The sequence below is a fragment of the Pleurodeles waltl genome, chromosome 7 (assembly GCF_031143425.1).
Source record: "Pleurodeles waltl isolate 20211129_DDA chromosome 7, aPleWal1.hap1.20221129, whole genome shotgun sequence".
NCBI lineage: Eukaryota > Metazoa > Chordata > Amphibia > Caudata > Salamandridae > Pleurodeles > Pleurodeles waltl.
The window spans coordinates 944,164,243-944,176,934 of NC_090446.1; positions in this window are offsets into that span (position 1 = coordinate 944,164,243).

Genomic DNA, 12,692 nt, shown 5'->3' on the forward strand with positions numbered 1-12,692 from the left:
GGTTTGTGGCCTATATGTATGTGTCACTGGGACCCTGTCACACAGGGCCCCAGTGCTCATAGGTGTGCATGTATATGTTCCCTGTGTGGTGCCTAACTGTCTCACTGAGGCTCTGCTAACCAGAACCTCAGTGGTTATGCTCTCTCATTACTTTCAAATTGTCACTGACAGGCTAGTGACCATTTTTACCAATTTACATTGGCTTACTGGAACACCCTTATAATTCCCTAGTATATGGTACTGAGGTACCCAGGGTATTGGGGTTCCAGGAGATCCCTATGGGCTGCAGCATTTCTTTTGCCACCCATAGGGAGCTCTGACAATTCTTACACAGGCCTGCCACTGCAGCCTGAGTGAAATAACGTCCACGTTATTTCACAGCCATTTTACACTGCACTTAAGTAACTTATAAGTCACCTATATGTCTAACCTTTACCTGGTAAAGGTTAGGTGCAAAGTTACTTAGTGTGAGGGCACCCTGGCACTAGCCAAGGTGCCCCCACATTGTTCAGAGCCAATTCACTGAACTTTGTGAGTGCGGGGACACCATTACACGCGTGCACTACATATAGGTCACTACCTATATGTAGCTTCACCATGGTAACTCCGAATATGGCCATGTAACATGTCTATGATCATGGAATTGCCCCCTCTATGCCATCCTGGCATTTTTGGTACAATTCCATGATCCCAGTGGTCTGTAGCACAGACCCTGGTACTGCCAGACTGCCCTTCCTGGGGTTTCACTGCAGCTGCTGCTGCTGCCAACCCCTCAGACAGGCAGCTGCCCTCCTGGGGTCCAGCCAGGCCTGGCCCAGGATGGCAGAACAAAGAACTTCCTCTGAGAGAGGGTGTGACACCCTCTCCCTTTGGAAAATGGTGTGAAGGCAGGGGAGGAGTAGCCTCCCCCAGCCTCTGGAAATGCTTTGTTGGGCACAGAGGTGCCCAATTCTGCATAAGCCAGTCTACACCGGTTCAGGGACCCCTTAGCCCCTGCTCTGGCGCGAAACTGGACAAAGGAAAGGGGAGTGACCACTCCCCTGACCTGCACCTCCCCTGGGAGGTGTCCAGAGCTCCTCCAGTGTGCTCCAGACCTCTGCCATCTTGGAAACAGAGGTGCTGCTGGCACACTGGACTGCTCTGAGTGGCCAGTGCCACCAGGTGACGTCAGAGACTCCTTGTGATAGGCTCCTTCAGGTGTTAGTAGCCTTTCCTCTCTCCTAGGTAGCCAAACCCTCTTTTCTGGCTATTTAGGGTCTCTGTCTCTGGGGAAACTTTAGATAACGAATGCATGAGCTCAGCCGAGTTCCTCTGCATCTCCCTCTTCACCTTCTGATAAGGAATCGACCGCTGACCGCGCTGGAAGCCTGCAAACCTGCAACATAGTAGCAAAGACGACTACTGCAACTCTGTAACGCTGATCCTGCCGCCTTCTCGACTGTTTTCCTGCTTGTGCATGCTGTGGGGGTAGTCTGCCTCCTCTCTGCACCAGAAGCTCCGAAGAAATCTCCCGTGGGTCGACGGAATCTTCCCCCTGCAACCGCAGGCACCAAAAAGCTGCATCTCCGGTCCCTTGGGTCTCCTCTCAGCACGACGAGCGAGGTCCCTCGAATCCAGCGACACCGTCCAAGTGACCCCCACAGTCCAGTGACTCTTCAGCCCAAGTTTGGTGGAGGTAAGTCCTTGCCTCACCTTGCTGGGCTGCATTGCTGGGAACCGCGACTTTGCAAGCTACTCCGGCCCCTGTGCACTTCCGGCGGAAATCCTTCGTGCACAGCCAAGCCTGGGTCCACGGCACTCTAACCTGCATTGCACGACTTTCTAAGTTGGTCTCCGGCGACGTGGGACTCCTTTGTGCAACTTCGGCGAGCACCGTTTCACGCATCCTCGTAGTGCCTGTTTCTGGCACTTCTCCGGGTGCTACCTGCTTCAGTGAGGGCTCTTTGTCTTGCTCGACGTCCCCTCTCTCTGCAGGTCCAATTTGCGACCTCCTGGTCCCTCCTGGGCCTCAGCAGCGTCCAAAAACGCCAAACGCACGATTTGCGTGTAGCAAGGCTTGTTGGCGTCCATCCGGCGGGAAAACACTTCTGCACGACTCTCCAAGGCGTGGGGGATCCATCCTCCAAAGGGGAAGTCTCTAGCCCTTGTCGTTCTTGCAGTATTCACAGTTCTTCAGCCTAGTAAGAGCTTCTTTGCACCAACCGCTGGCATTTCTTGGGCATCTGCCCATCTCCGAGCTGCTTGTGACTTTTGGACTTGGTCCCCTTGTTCCACAGGTACCTTCAGACAGGAATCCATCGTTGTTGCATTGCTGATTTGTGTTTTCCCTGCATTCTCCCTCTAACACGACTATTTTGTCCTTAGGGGAACTTTGGTGCACTTTGCACTCACTTTTCAGGGTCTTGGGGTGGGTTATTTTGCTAACTCTCACTATTTTCTAATAGTCCCAGCGACCCTCTACAAGGTCACATAGGTTTGGGGTCCATTCGTGGTTCGCATTCCACTTCTGGAGTATATGGTTTGTGTTGCCCCTATCCCTATGTTTCCCCATTGCATCCTATTGTAACTATACATTGTTTGCACTGTTTTCTAAGACTATACTGCATATTTTTGCTATTGTGTATATATATCTTGTGTATATTTCCTATCCTCTCACTGAGGGTACACTCTGAGATACTTTGGCATATTGTCATAAAAATAAAGTACCTTTATTTTTAGTATAACTGTGTATTGTGTTTTCTTATGATATTGTGCATATGACACTAAGTGGTACTGTAGTAGCTTCACACGTCTCCTAGTTCAGCCTAAGCTGCTCTGCTAAGCTACCATTATCTATCAGCCTAAGCTGCTAGACACCCTATACACTAATAAGGGATAACTGGGCCTGGTGCAAGGTGCAAGTACCCCTTGGTACTCACTACAAGCCAGTCCAGCCTCCTACATTGGTTGTGCAGTGGTGGGATAAGTGCTTGAGACTACTTACCACTCTTGTCATTGTACTTTTCATAAGAGAAAAATATACAAAACAAGGTCAGTGTATATACACATAGCCAAAAAGTTTTGCATTTCCTCTTTGCTCTCTTTTCTAAGTGCTGAAAAGTACTTCTAAAACTTTCAAAAAGTTCTTAAAAGTTTAAAAAGTTTTTTTTCTGTCTTTCCAAAAAGTTCTGAAAACTTTTTTTTTCTCTTTGTCTATCACTTTAACTCTCTCTAAAAATGTCTGGCACAGGCCAAAAAGTTGAACTGTCCAAACTTGCATATGATCACCTTAGCTGGAAAGGAGCAAGGAGTCTCTGCATAGAGAGAGGTTTGAGTGTAGGGAAGAATCCTTCCTTAGAACTGTTAATTAATATGCTTAGAGTACAGGATAAGGCCATAAGTGCCCAATCTGTAGAAAAAGTAGCTAATGGTTCTCAATCTGATCCAGGGACTCCCCCAGGAAAAGGTTCAGGAAAGAAACTTCTCAGCCTGCCCATTACTAGACAGTCTAGCATAGTTGGTACAGAGGTTGAATCACATCATACTGATGATGTGCTCTCACATTATGCTGGTAGCCAAGCTGTTAGGGTGCCCTCTGTAAGGGACAGGTCTCCTTCTGTTCATTCCCATCATACCTCTGTATCTAGAAATGTCCCTCCCACCCACCCTGATGACAGATTGTTAGAAAGGGAGCTCAATAGATTGAGAGTGGAGCAAACCAGACTGAAGCTCAAGAAGCAACAGCTGGATTTGGATAGACAGTCTTTAGAAATAGAGAGGGAAAGACAGAAGTTGGGTTTAGAAACCCATGGTGGCAGCAGCAGTATTCCCCATAGTCATCCTGCAAAAGAGCATGATTCCAGGAATCTGCATAAGATAGTTCCCCCTTATAAGGAGGGGGATGACATTAACAAGTGGTTTGCTGCACTTGAGAGGGCCTGTGTTGTACAGGATGTCCCTCAAAGGCAGTGGGCTGCTATCCTATGGCTATCATTTAGTGGAAAGGGTAGGGATAGACTCCTTACTGTGAAAGAAAATGATGCCAATAATTTTACAGTTCTTAAGAATGCACTCCTGGATGGTTATGGCTTAACCACTGAACAGTACAGGATAAAGTTCAGAGATACCAAAAAGGAGTCTTCACAAGACTGGGTTGATTTCATTGACCAGGCAGTGAAGGCCTTGGAGGGGTGGTTACATGGCAGTAAAGTTACTGATTATGACAGCCTGTATAACTTGATCCTGAGAGAGCATATTCTTAATAATTGTGTGTCTGATTTGTTGCACCAGTACCTGGTAGACTCTGATCTGACCTCTCCCCAAGAATTGGGAAAGAAGGCAGACAAATGGGTCAGAACAAGGGTGAACAGAAAAGTTCATACAGGGGGTGACAAAGATGGCAATAAGAAGAAAGATGGTGAAAAATCTCAAGATAAGCATGGGGATAAGGGTAAAACCAAAGATCCCACTTCAAATCTTAAACACTCTTCAGAGGGTGGGGATAAAACAAATTCTTCCTCTTCTTCCCAACCTGCACACATTAAAAAGCCTTGGTGCTTTGTGTGTAAAAATAGAGGCCATAGGCCAGGGGATAAGTCCTGTCCAGGTAAACCCCCTGAGCCTACCACCACTAATACATCAAGCTCTAGTGCCCCTAGCAGTAGTGGTACTAGTGGTGGGACTGCTGGCAACAGTCAAGCAAAGGGTGTAGTTGGGTTCACTTATGGGTCCATAGTGGAAACTGATGTAATCAGTCCCAAGACAGTTTCTGTCACACCTAGTGGCATTGGCTTTGCCACACTGGCTGCTTGTCCCCTTACAATGGATAAGTACAGGCAGACAGTTTCAATAAATGGTGTTCAGGCCTTGGCCTACAGGGACACAGGTGCCAGTTTCACTTTGGTGACTGAAAACCTAGTGCCTCCTGAACAACACATCATTGGACAACAGTATAAGATTATTGATGTCCATAACTCCACTAAGTTTCTTCCCTTAGCTATAATTCAGTTTAGTTGGGGTGGAGTTACTGGCCCTAAGCAGGTGGTGGTATCACCTAGCTTACCTGTAGACTGTCTCTTAGGTAATGACCTAGAGGCCTCAGGTTGGGCTGATGTAGAGTTTTATGCCCATGCAGCCATGCTGGGCATCCCTGAGGAATTGTTCCCTCTCATTTCAAGTGAAATGAAAAAGCAAAGGAGAGAAGGCCTGAAAACTCAGGATCCCTCTCCATCAACAGGTAAAAAGGGTATCACAGTATCCCCTAACCACCCTACCATTCAGGATACCATTCCTGTGGTGGGAGAAACCTCTCCTGGGGTGGCACCTGTTCCAAGGGAATCATCAGCTGGCAAAGCTGGACTCCCTGAGGTGGAAGTACCTCTCTGTGGGATAACTAACATTGGTGAGAAAAACAGCACCATTTTAGTTAACATGGAGCATCCCTCCAACCCTCCCAGAGAAACTTTAGTGCAGAAACCCTGCACTACCTCACAACACTTAGGACAGCATCCCTGCCCTAGTGTGGAGCTCATAGGACAGCATCCCTGCCCTGCTCCAACTCAAGAGAAACAGCATCCCTGTTCTCTCTTCCAGCCAAATGGACAAAGTTTTTGCCCAGCTATGGCTTTACTGAGACAGCATCCCTGTCTGGCATTTCCATCATTACAAATAGGTTCAGTGGATAATTCCCACTGCTCTAAACTAAAACTTACTGATAGAAACTCTGAAAATACATCTTCACATTGTTGGTTAGCTAAAAAACTTCAAACAGGGTGGTTTACATCCCCACAGGGAAGTAACCATATAGTGGATGATAAAGGGAGCAACCAGTCTATTGCAGAGCTACTCTCTACTTATCACCACTTAGACAATAAAGTCTCAACTGGCCAAGGTTAGCCTTATTGTCCTTCGTTTGGGGGGGGGTTGTGTGAGAAGGTAGCCTCTTTCTAGCCTTGTTACCCCCACTTTTGGCCTGTTTGTGAGTGTATGTCAGGGTGTTTGTCACTGTTTTCACTGTCTCACTGGGATCCTGATAGCCAGGCCTCAGTGCTCATAGTGAAAACACTATGTTTTCAGTATGTTTGTTATGTGTCACTGGGATCCTGCTGGTCAGGACCCCAGTGCTCATAGGTTTGTGGCCTATATGTATGTGTCACTGGGACCCTGTCACACAGGGCCCCAGTGCTCATAGGTGTGCATGTATATGTTCCCTGTGTGGTGCCTAACTGTCTCACTGAGGCTCTGCTAACCAGAACCTCAGTGGTTATGCTCTCTCATTACTTTCAAATTGTCACTGACAGGCTAGTGACCATTTTTACCAATTTACATTGGCTTACTGGAACACCCTTATAATTCCCTAGTATATGGTACTGAGGTACCCAGGGTATTGGGGTTCCAGGAGATCCCTATGGGCTGCAGCATTTCTTTTGCCACCCATAGGGAGCTCTGACAATTCTTACACAGGCCTGCCACTGCAGCCTGAGTGAAATAACGTCCACGTTATTTCACAGCCATTTTACACTGCACTTAAGTAACTTATAAGTCACCTATATGTCTAACCTTTACCTGGTAAAGGTTAGGTGCAAAGTTACTTAGTGTGAGGGCACCCTGGCACTAGCCAAGGTGCCCCCACATTGTTCAGAGCCAATTCACTGAACTTTGTGAGTGCGGGGACACCATTACACGCGTGCACTACATATAGGTCACTACCTATATGTAGCTTCACCATGGTAACTCCGAATATGGCCATGTAACATGTCTATGATCATGGAATTGCCCCCTCTATGCCATCCTGGCATTTTTGGTACAATTCCATGATCCCAGTGGTCTGTAGCACAGACCCTGGTACTGCCAGACTGCCCTTCCTGGGGTTTCACTGCAGCTGCTGCTGCTGCCAACCCCTCAGACAGGCAGCTGCCCTCCTGGGGTCCAGCCAGGCCTGGCCCAGGATGGCAGAACAAAGAACTTCCTCTGAGAGAGGGTGTGACACCCTCTCCCTTTGGAAAATGGTGTGAAGGCAGGGGAGGAGTAGCCTCCCCCAGCCTCTGGAAATGCTTTGTTGGGCACAGAGGTGCCCAATTCTGCATAAGCCAGTCTACACCGGTTCAGGGACCCCTTAGCCCCTGCTCTGGCGCGAAACTGGACAAAGGAAAGGGGAGTGACCACTCCCCTGACCTGCACCTCCCCTGGGAGGTGTCCAGAGCTCCTCCAGTGTGCTCCAGACCTCTGCCATCTTGGAAACAGAGGTGCTGCTGGCACACTGGACTGCTCTGAGTGGCCAGTGCCACCAGGTGACGTCAGAGACTCCTTGTGATAGGCTCCTTCAGGTGTTAGTAGCCTTTCCTCTCTCCTAGGTAGCCAAACCCTCTTTTCTGGCTATTTAGGGTCTCTGTCTCTGGGGAAACTTTAGATAACGAATGCATGAGCTCAGCCGAGTTCCTCTGCATCTCCCTCTTCACCTTCTGATAAGGAATCGACCGCTGACCGCGCTGGAAGCCTGCAAACCTGCAACATAGTAGCAAAGACGACTACTGCAACTCTGTAACGCTGATCCTGCCGCCTTCTCGACTGTTTTCCTGCTTGTGCATGCTGTGGGGGTAGTCTGCCTCCTCTCTGCACCAGAAGCTCCGAAGAAATCTCCCGTGGGTCGACGGAATCTTCCCCCTGCAACCGCAGGCACCAAAAAGCTGCATCTCCGGTCCCTTGGGTCTCCTCTCAGCACGACGAGCGAGGTCCCTCGAATCCAGCGACACCGTCCAAGTGACCCCCACAGTCCAGTGACTCTTCAGCCCAAGTTTGGTGGAGGTAAGTCCTTGCCTCACCTTGCTGGGCTGCATTGCTGGGAACCGCGACTTTGCAAGCTACTCCGGCCCCTGTGCACTTCCGGCGGAAATCCTTCGTGCACAGCCAAGCCTGGGTCCACGGCACTCTAACCTGCATTGCACGACTTTCTAAGTTGGTCTCCGGCGACGTGGGACTCCTTTGTGCAACTTCGGCGAGCACCGTTTCACGCATCCTCGTAGTGCCTGTTTCTGGCACTTCTCCGGGTGCTACCTGCTTCAGTGAGGGCTCTTTGTCTTGCTCGACGTCCCCTCTCTCTGCAGGTCCAATTTGCGACCTCCTGGTCCCTCCTGGGCCTCAGCAGCGTCCAAAAACGCCAAACGCACGATTTGCGTGTAGCAAGGCTTGTTGGCGTCCATCCGGCGGGAAAACACTTCTGCACGACTCTCCAAGGCGTGGGGGATCCATCCTCCAAAGGGGAAGTCTCTAGCCCTTGTCGTTCTTGCAGTATTCACAGTTCTTCAGCCTAGTAAGAGCTTCTTTGCACCAACCGCTGGCATTTCTTGGGCATCTGCCCATCTCCGAGCTGCTTGTGACTTTTGGACTTGGTCCCCTTGTTCCACAGGTACCTTCAGACAGGAATCCATCGTTGTTGCATTGCTGATTTGTGTTTTCCCTGCATTCTCCCTCTAACACGACTATTTTGTCCTTAGGGGAACTTTGGTGCACTTTGCACTCACTTTTCAGGGTCTTGGGGTGGGTTATTTTGCTAACTCTCACTATTTTCTAATAGTCCCAGCGACCCTCTACAAGGTCACATAGGTTTGGGGTCCATTCGTGGTTCGCATTCCACTTCTGGAGTATATGGTTTGTGTTGCCCCTATCCCTATGTTTCCCCATTGCATCCTATTGTAACTATACATTGTTTGCACTGTTTTCTAAGACTATACTGCATATTTTTGCTATTGTGTATATATATCTTGTGTATATTTCCTATCCTCTCACTGAGGGTACACTCTGAGATACTTTGGCATATTGTCATAAAAATAAAGTACCTTTATTTTTAGTATAACTGTGTATTGTGTTTTCTTATGATATTGTGCATATGACACTAAGTGGTACTGTAGTAGCTTCACACGTCTCCTAGTTCAGCCTAAGCTGCTCTGCTAAGCTACCATTATCTATCAGCCTAAGCTGCTAGACACCCTATACACTAATAAGGGATAACTGGGCCTGGTGCAAGGTGCAAGTACCCCTTGGTACTCACTACAAGCCAGTCCAGCCTCCTACAATAACCACTGAGGTTCTGGTTAGCAGAGCCTCAGTGAGACAGTTAGTCATCACACAGGGAACACATACAGGGCACATACTTATGAGCACTGGGACCCTGGCTGGCAGGGTCCCAGTGACACATAGGGGGTGATTCTGAGCTTGGCGGGCGGCGGTAGCCGCCCGCCAAGCGGGAACCGCCAGAAGACCGTACCGCGGTCAAAAGACCGCGGCGGTCATTCTGGGTTTCCCACTGGGCTGGCGGGCGACCGCCGAAAGTCCGCCCGCCAGCCCAGCGGGAAACACCCTTCCCACGAGGACGCCGGCTCAGAATTGAGCCGGCGGAGTGGGAAGGTGCGACGGGTGCAGTTGCACCCGTCGCGAATTTCAGTGTCTGCTAGGCAGACACTGAAATTCTTTTTGGGGCCCTCTTATGGGGGCCCCTGCAGTGCCCATGCCATTGGCATGGGCACTGCAGGGGCCCCCAGGGGCCCCGCGGCACCCCCTACCGCCATCCTGTTCCCGGCGGGAGAACCGCCAGGAACAGGATGGCGGTAGGGGGTGTCAGAATCCCCATGGCGGCGGAGCGCGCTCCGCCGCCATGGAGGATTCTCAAGGGCAGCGGAAAGTCGGCGGGACACCGCCGACTTTCCGTTTCTGGCCGCGGCTGAACCGCCGCGGTCAGAATGCCCAGCGGTGCACCGCCAGCCTGTTGGCGGTGCTACCGCGGTCGTTCGCCCTGGCGGTTTTTACCGCCAGGGTTAGAATGACCCCCATAGACTAAAACTACATATATGCACTAAAATATGGGGGTAACATGCCAGGCAAAATGGTACTTTCCTACACTGGCCCCCTGTATTTTTGCCTTTAAAAAAAGCCCAATTTCAGAGTGGACGCCCAGCAGTATTCCTGTGTTTGTTTCTTAAACAATCTCTCCCTTACCTGGAAAGTAGACTCTGCTAGCTTGGAAGTGTGGATTCAGCCTGTCTGTATCCAAGGAGATTCTGAATAGAGCAACAGTTGCCTTTCCCCCTGACCACAGGGACTGGACTTCAGTTAACTTGCTCCTTATATAAGTTCCCATTGGTTGTTGCATATGTTGTTGTGATAGGTTGTTGGGAGATGTTCTTTCATTGGTTGCTGGCTCCAGGGCTGGGGTTATGATTGGTGGATAGGGCTGGGAATCTGATTGGATATTGGTTCTAGGGCTGAGAATCTGATTGGCTGTTGGTTCTAGGGCTGTGATTGGTGGATAGGGCTGAGAATCTGATTGGCTGTTGGTTCTAGGGCTGTGATTGGTGGATAGGGCTGAGAATCCGATTGGCTGTTGGTTCTAGGGCTGTGATTGGTGGATAGGGCTGAGATTCTGATTGGCTGTTGGTTCTAGGGCTGTGATTGGTGGATAGGGCTGAGAATCTGATTGGCTGTTGGTTCTAGGGCTGTGATTGGTGGATAGGGCTGAGAATCTGATTGGCTGTTGGTTCTAGGGCTGTGATTGGTGGATAGGGCTGAGATTCTGATTGACTGTTGGTTCTAGGCCCGTGATTGGTGGATAAGGCTGAGATTCTGATTGGTTGCTGGTTTAGGGCTGGGGCTGTGATTGGTGGTCAGGAATAGGGCTATGATTGGTGATTAGGGCTGGGTCTTCCATTAGTTGTTTGAAACAGGGCTTGAAATTTGATTGGCTAGGGTTAGGCCCAGCTTCTTATTGGCCAGTAGGGCTATAAAAGGCTAGGACTCAGGGCGTCTCAGCCCGGGCGTTGAGGCAAAGGGCAGAGAGGACAAAGGCAGCTGCCTGTTTGGGCCTGAAGGGCGGAGAGGACAAGGGCAGCTGCTTATTTGGGCCTGAAGGGCGGAGAGGACAAGGGCAGCTGCCTGTTTGGGCCTGTTCGAGACTGGTAGGGACTAGGGCCTAGGGCCAGAAATGCTGACCTATTCTCAATGGAACAGGAATGGTTCCAGCCCCTACACATCCCTCAACATGCAAACACATATTCTACAAAGGCATCCAAATCATGCATTACAAACTGACCACAGACAGATTGCATTGCCCCATCACCCAACACAATACACTTTATACAACACATATACATATATCCCCCACAACTACTACAGTCAAACACCTGCATTCTCACAGCAAACACTACTCTGTTCACTCCCACTAACACAACCTGCCATCACCCACACAACACAAAACTACAGTATACATTTCTCTCAGTCTCAGCCTTCCAGATACACACTCTCTGCTCATACTAACCAACAACACTATCCGCTGTTTGCTCCACACAGACCACCTGTCATCATAACAATGCCCAAACCCTGCCTTCAAACACACCATCTACAAACACTCTTCCCCTCTCTTCACCAATTACACACAACCATACAATCCCCACATTTCACTCCATCACACATATTACCTCTTCCAGTCATCTCAACTAACACTAACTCCCCTGACACACATCCATCCCCTCTTACACACCTCGTACATTCATCTCCAAAACACATCAACACCCCATCTAACACTCAAATTCCACTCACCAGCACTAACTCACATACAAATCCCTCACCAAAAACAACTACACCAATATCCCCTCTCACTATTCCACAAAAACAATACCGACCACAAACATCAGCACATCAAAGCAACACAAACTTACATTACACTTATCGTCATACCCACTCCCACCCTCAGGACTACACAAAGAATACAAATTCCATCCTATCTCTACCCCTACTTTCTCACTCTTCACAAACACCTATCACAAGCACCTCAACCCAGCAACTTTCATTCACTCGCCTCTCCTCCATTGCACAATTTAGAACCTTACATCATGATCCACATGCTCCTCCACCACCCCTAACCCATACTCCAAACTAAACAAACACAAACAAAATAAAAAACATGCCACTCATAACAACCTCGCATCCCCTTGTCTATTAAATAATAAAACTACCCTACAAAAAACAGTACACTCCTCATGGCTTTCTCAGCCACAAAGTCCACGACCCACACACACAGACCCAACAAAATACCTCCTTAACCTGCTGGAAGAGGAACACTATATTGAAAAGCAAGACTATTGTGAGGCTCAAACAGTTATCACAACTAGCAACACTCCTGCTTCAAGCTCACATTATACTACTTACACTTCTCCTAAAGAAAACAACACTACCACTAACACACCTTTTCTAAACTGCCAGTCATAAATGCTCGATCACTCTCAAAAAACAAGCACCACATCTACGACCTGCTCACAGACACACAACCTGACTTACTATTCATAACTGAATCCTAGTTGGGAGATGACATGGCACCAGTGTTGCACGAAGCCGTTCCTCCAGGCTATCAAACCATCACACAAAAGCGTATAGGCAAGAGAGGAGGTGGACTAGCTATTATATTCAAACAGGCATTGAACCTCAGTAAAACAGACAACATCTCCATACAAGGTTGTGAAGCCCTCCTTCCAGATGCCACCCTACTCCAACTTCCTCCTGTAACTTTCTTCTCCTTTACAGACCTCCACCTAACAACCCCACATTCCCAGATGCTTTTCTAGACACAGTCTCAAACCTTATTACACTATACTCCAACCTATGCATTCTTGGGGATCTAAACATTTTGTTTGACAAACCCAATATGTCCCATCCAAAAGCTATCACCA